The following is a 6000-nucleotide window of genomic DNA, read 5'->3' on the forward strand; positions in this document are numbered from 1 at the left end:
CCAGCCAAGTCTTCTCTGTCCCTCCCAGCCACGCCTGCCTGTGACCTCCTAGGTCTGTATGGAGCCTCTCCTGCTTCTACAGTCTGCCTTGCCATTAAAACTTGATTTACCACCATAACCTCTTTTTGTCATGCTCCAATCCCACATTTTTTTCTCTAACTCCGAGATGGTATGCCAGCTTCTGTATCCCACTGGAGAGTTGGATCTTCATGGTGAAGACTCCAATGTATAAACTTTAAATAAATTTGAATACTTTTTCTTCAATTAATCAGCCTTTTGCCAGTTGATTTTTTCAGCAAATCTTCAAGGGCCAAAGACCGTGGCCCCTACCTTGCTATCCAGTATTCTATTCTCCTTGCTTTCACCCCATTGTTTCCCTCTTCTTCTTCTAGTTAGTTGCTGATTCTATTCAGGCTACTGGTGATTTGCCTTCACTTGCTTGTATTTTGGAGTTCCTGATGATACTTGCTTTTTTGGTAAACAGTGCCCACGAGATTTTGGTTCTCAGTGTTATTGTTTAATCTTTTCTGATAGTTTATTTTTATTTCTTGCTGCTTTTAAGATTTTTCTTTCGTTTTTGTTTTTTAACAATTTCATTCTTTATTAGGTTTTTGGGGTTTGTGGTTGGCTGTTGAATCTGTGGTTTGATGACTTTCATAACTTTCAAAAAATCAGCCAATATGATCACACATATTGCTTCTGACATGTATTATTTCTTTTCTCTTTCTGGGTCTCCAATTATAAATATAGCAGATCTTTTCACTATCTCTCATGTCTGTTATGTAATTTTATTTTTTCTTCTCACTTTTAATTTTCATTAAAAAATTTATTTTCATAATTTTTTATTTTCCACTTTTTATTCTCATTTTGTCCTTGTTGTACAACTGGAAAATTTCAACAGACCTAACCACTACTTAAATTACTTTATTTTACTGCATCTATACTGTTGCTTAACCAATTTAGTGTTTTTATCATAACAAATTTATTTGAATTTTCAGTTCCAAATTTCCATTTTATTTTATGGCTTCTAATAGTCACATGAAATTCTCAATCTTATTATCTGGTTTCTTAAACATACTATTCAGTTATTTTAAAATTTTTAATATTTTCAAAATTTAGAGATTTAAATAATTTAAAAACTGGTTCACCTTTGGATCTGCCTCTATTGCCTTCTTTTTTTTCTCTTGGTTTTCAACTTTTGATTCTAACTATTTGCATTCCTGGTATTTTCTTTATTAAATGCCAAATATTATTTATGGAAAATAGTAGCTACTCTGAAAAATGTTATTTATTTTTCGGGGAAGATTTAATTTTCTCTCCGATTGGTTGAGAAAGTGAGAGAAGTACCTTGTGACAATCAGGAATTGAACAGTTTAACGCTGGTTTTCAGTCATATAAAGGCTGATCTATTTCCAGTTTGTCCTCATTCATAGGATGTAATCTTTCAGGAAACTTAACTGAATATCTAGTGTTTACTAAGCTTCTTTCTCTTTACTAAAAATGGAACTGCAGTTTTTGTCTTCCAAGCACCATGATTTAGCTTATATTTTATTCTGTTTTAGTGTCTTAGTTGCCACTTTCTACTTGACCTTTGCCTTCATGCATCCTAGGAATTGTCAAGTCTCTTCGTGTAAAAACACTAGAGAAAGTCTAACTCACTTCTGAACACAAATTTAATTCTCCCTTGTCTTATAAGACTGCTGAGAGTTCTGTGCCTCCCTTACTGTTTTTTGTTTTGTTTTTGAGCAGGGGTTTTTAACAGGCAGAAGAGAAAGAGAAACAGCTTCCTCCATAGAGGATGGTGTCTCCGAGTGGAAAGGAGCTGACCACCTTTTGTCTGGCTTCTTGGCCCAGCATAATTTAGAAACTGAGAACTGCCTTTAGGGGAGTGTCTTTATGGAATCTTGCCCCTTCGCATGCTAAATTTCTTGGTTGCCTTGTAAATGACTTCAAACATCCCCATTTTGTCAAAACATTCCTTTATAGTCATTTTTTCACAAGAATTACAATCATGTTTTCACAAAGCACCCACCATTTATACTCATATATTGACATGAATGTTTGCTTGAAACAATCTATTCTGTGATAGCAGCAACTCCTCTTTGTTATGCTATTAAATTATGAACTTCTGAGATTATTTAGTCAATATTTGCTTCTAGGTAAGCTGTATGTAGGTAGAGAACATCTTGTATTTCTAAATTCTAACCAGGATTTGCCATACACTGGCGTTCAATAAGTATCTGTTGATTGCTATTGAATGAAAAAACTCTATTTTATTTTACTTTATTTTGTTCCTCATTAAGAACATTTTGAACTGTTATTATGCACCTAATTATAACTTGAGAAACTTTTGAGGTACAAAGAAATATAAGATATAGATTTTGCCTTCAAATAATTCATATTCTTAAGTCAGAGACTCCTGTAACTACAGATATTGTTAAGGCCATCCAGATCTGCCAAACTTATTAAACAACTGGAATCACAAAGCTTAAATTGACACTGCAGTCCTCCAGTCTAGGTATAGGTAGATTTTAAGTAACAAGACAATAATAGTAGTTTGGTTTGGTAGTATATTCCTAGACTGCTGTATGGAGAGATGTTCTATGGCTACATATGGTACTCACAGAGTCCCAAGATTGATTAATCTTTCCTATCATGTGTGTTGGTCATGAGAATGGCAAACAATATTCATATGTTAGCATTCTCTGATAAAATCTGATACATCATGTAAAAAGCAGACAATTAAGGTTCTAGGAAATAGAATTTGAAAATAAGCAACAGGTTTTGGGCAAGTTGGAAACTTATACATAGTTGTGTTGTAGGCAAAATAGAACTTGTAGGAAACCTCGGTTCATGTTCCTGAATTTCTACTTGTATACTTAACATTTATTATTTACTACATCTCTGGCACAATTTCTAGAGTTTTACATGTATTGACTTATTCACTATTCGCAGCTTTATCAATAAGTTATTATCAGTTTATGATCTTGGCAAATTACCTGGATGCTCTGAGCCTTACTTCCTTACATGTACGGCATGGGTCACCAAAGCTACTTTACAGAGTTAACTCAAAGCTTATATGACATAATGTTTGAGAATACAATCTAAAATCTAAAAATGTAATATGTTATGATTATTTCTGGCCCATCACACTGTGATTGCTATTGAGTGAAGAAATAAAAAATAAAAAGCCAAATGACACAGGGTTCGAATTGTGTAGTATAGTGTGTAAGTGCTGTACTAAAGGAAGTCGTTGAGGGCTGAGGCAAGAAATGAATTCCTGGAGAACAGTGACTTTATTCATGAATTAAAACATGAGAAACAGGAAAAATTAAAGACTGTGGAGCAAGAATAAGAAATTATTTCCTGAAATACCAAGAAGGGTTCCCTGAGTAAAATGAAAAGTATACGTTTAAGAAAAAAAAAACATATAATTATAGAATATAATTGAATATTTGTTTACACTTGAAATAAGTATGATTTTAATCACTGTATTTTTTCTAGTTATTACCACTATTTCTGTGCATTTTTTTTTGTTTATGCTATTTGACTGTGAGTGTTTTTAGGACAAGGGCTGCCATTCTTTATTATATCTCTTTACATATAGTGAAAAAATATAGTCATTGGAGCAAGAGATGTGAGTTGAAATCTTTGCTTTACTCAATTCTTGTGTGACTATAAAAGTTTTCTTTCTGGGTGTAACGGCACTTGCCTATAGTCCCAGCAACTTAAAATGTAGAGGCAGTTGGATCATTTGAGCCTAGGAGTTTGAGTCCAGCCTGGACAACATAGTCAGAGCCCACTGTAATAAATAAATAAATAAATAAATAAATAAATAAATAAATAAATGTTTTCTCATCTATGTAATGGAGATAATGAGGCTTGAAATGACAGTGGTGAGAATCAGAAATGTATATAGGGTACACTGTTGACTGAGAAGTGGTATCCATTTGATTGACACCATCATTGTAATATTCATCATCATCATCATCATCATCACTCCATAATCATGATGTTCATTAGACCTAATACTGTCTTGCAAGGTGGACCAATGAATGTTTGCTGATTGAAAGAATGATGGAATAAGTGGATGAGTAAATGAATAAGACAAGATAGACTAGTAACAAAGCAAGATGCTATATTTTTCAGGGTCTTGAAATTTTATTTTTAGTAAGTAGGTCAAGACAAAAGATAAGTTAACAATGCTTAACTTTAAAGTCCTGCTTTCTGTGAAGTTTTCTAACAGTAGTATGTAAAGTTGCCTTTAATGGAGCCCAAGAAAAGGTCAGAGGCCATGGGTGGGAGTAGGGGTTGGGGGAGAATCATATTCTTCTAAAGGAACTTTTAAATACTTTGGCACCAAGAGAAAAAAAGAGAAAACACATTTTTTTTTCAGTGAGTGTGAGCCAGCAGCTGACCTTCCAGCAGAGGAGAGCAGGGAGTCCAACGTTCTCCTTCAGTAAGTCTATTGTGAATGGACTCTGCAACCCAAGTATCCCTGTTCAGAATCCCAGCATCTGTATCCAAATCTGACATCCATTTTCAGGAGTAAATATTTGCCACGGAAGCTTAAGATGTTATTTCACAGTGGAAATCTTATCAGCCAATTTTAGAAGAGTTTAAAGCTCATGACATTTCCTGTCTCTTTTGGGAAATTTGTGTATGCTAAAAAAAAAATATTCTTAAGAATCAGAATCTTTTTTTGTCCCAAAATAACATCATTTTTTTGCCTTCTCTTTATAACTTCTGATGTTGACAGTCACTTATGCTTGAGGATAAAGACATTAGCCTGAAGGGGGAAAAATCAGATGTGGAAAATATTTGTAAGATTTGAAAGAGCACCCTGTACTATATAGATTTCTGATTCTGCTAAGGATCTTCTCATGATGAGTGAAAGGAAGGAAAACCCACAAAGTCAACCTCTTGGGTGGGTGGAAGGGAAGAACGGAAGAAATTTTTAAAAAGATACCTCTTTGTTCAAAATGGAATCACTTGCTCAAGACAAAAGCAAAATAAAATGAAACAGGAAGAACCCTAAATTATAAATATTATCAAGAGCTTAGTGTTATTTACAAATTGATTTGAATAAATGCAATTGCTTTTTGTTTGCATCTCTATATATTTGCATTTATGTGTATTTTTATTGGTTTCATTAAAAATGTTTCCTAATCACAAAATGTGCTATAATTTATATGATAGTAAGAGTCTCAAACATAGAGAAATCTGGGCTAGTGATAGAGTAGAAAAAATGAACAACTCTTCACAGTCTTTGTTCTTTTGATCTTTAAACTTAGTTTTATCACTTTGAAGAATTGTAAATTCTCATAACTAATTTTATCCCATTACTCAGAGTAATGAGCATGAAACTCTCTTCCCATGCTAAATACAGTATAGGGGGGTATTTATGTCTCTGGTCATCCTGATTTGCATGAATCCTGAATGTGATCATAAGAATGACAAGGAAGTTGGTGAAAATATTTGGTGAGGAAAGTATTGAGTCCTAGTTGAGTGTACCTCCAGGAAAATATTTTTAAAATCTTATTGAGTAGATAGTTCAGCTACCTGTGAAAATCAGAGGACAAGAAAAAATCAGGCGAGGTACTTTCCTGTTTCAAAAGTCATCCCTATTTTCAAGAAGGACACCAGGTGATATTGATGCAGACAGTTGGTTAGAAGGCTCTACTTTGAGAAACATTTATCTAATGGGGAAAAGAACAATGAATATCTGCTACTTGCCAAACATTGATTGGTCCTTTACCCACATTATAATCATTCTTCATGATTTTATGAATAAGTATTATTATTCCACATTACAGATAAGAAATTGAGACCAGAAATACTTCATAGTTAATAAGAGGATGAAAGATTTAAACCCATATTCTTCTCTCTATGTCTTGATCTATACCCAAACTTTCTCCTTTTGTTCAAATACGTTTGTTCAATTCTGAGCATCAGGAAATTATTTCTCCTTGGGAACAAATATGCAGTGTGTTTTCTTTT

The sequence above is a fragment of the Macaca nemestrina genome, chromosome 8 (genome assembly GCF_043159975.1).
Source record: "Macaca nemestrina isolate mMacNem1 chromosome 8, mMacNem.hap1, whole genome shotgun sequence".
NCBI lineage: Eukaryota > Metazoa > Chordata > Mammalia > Primates > Cercopithecidae > Macaca > Macaca nemestrina.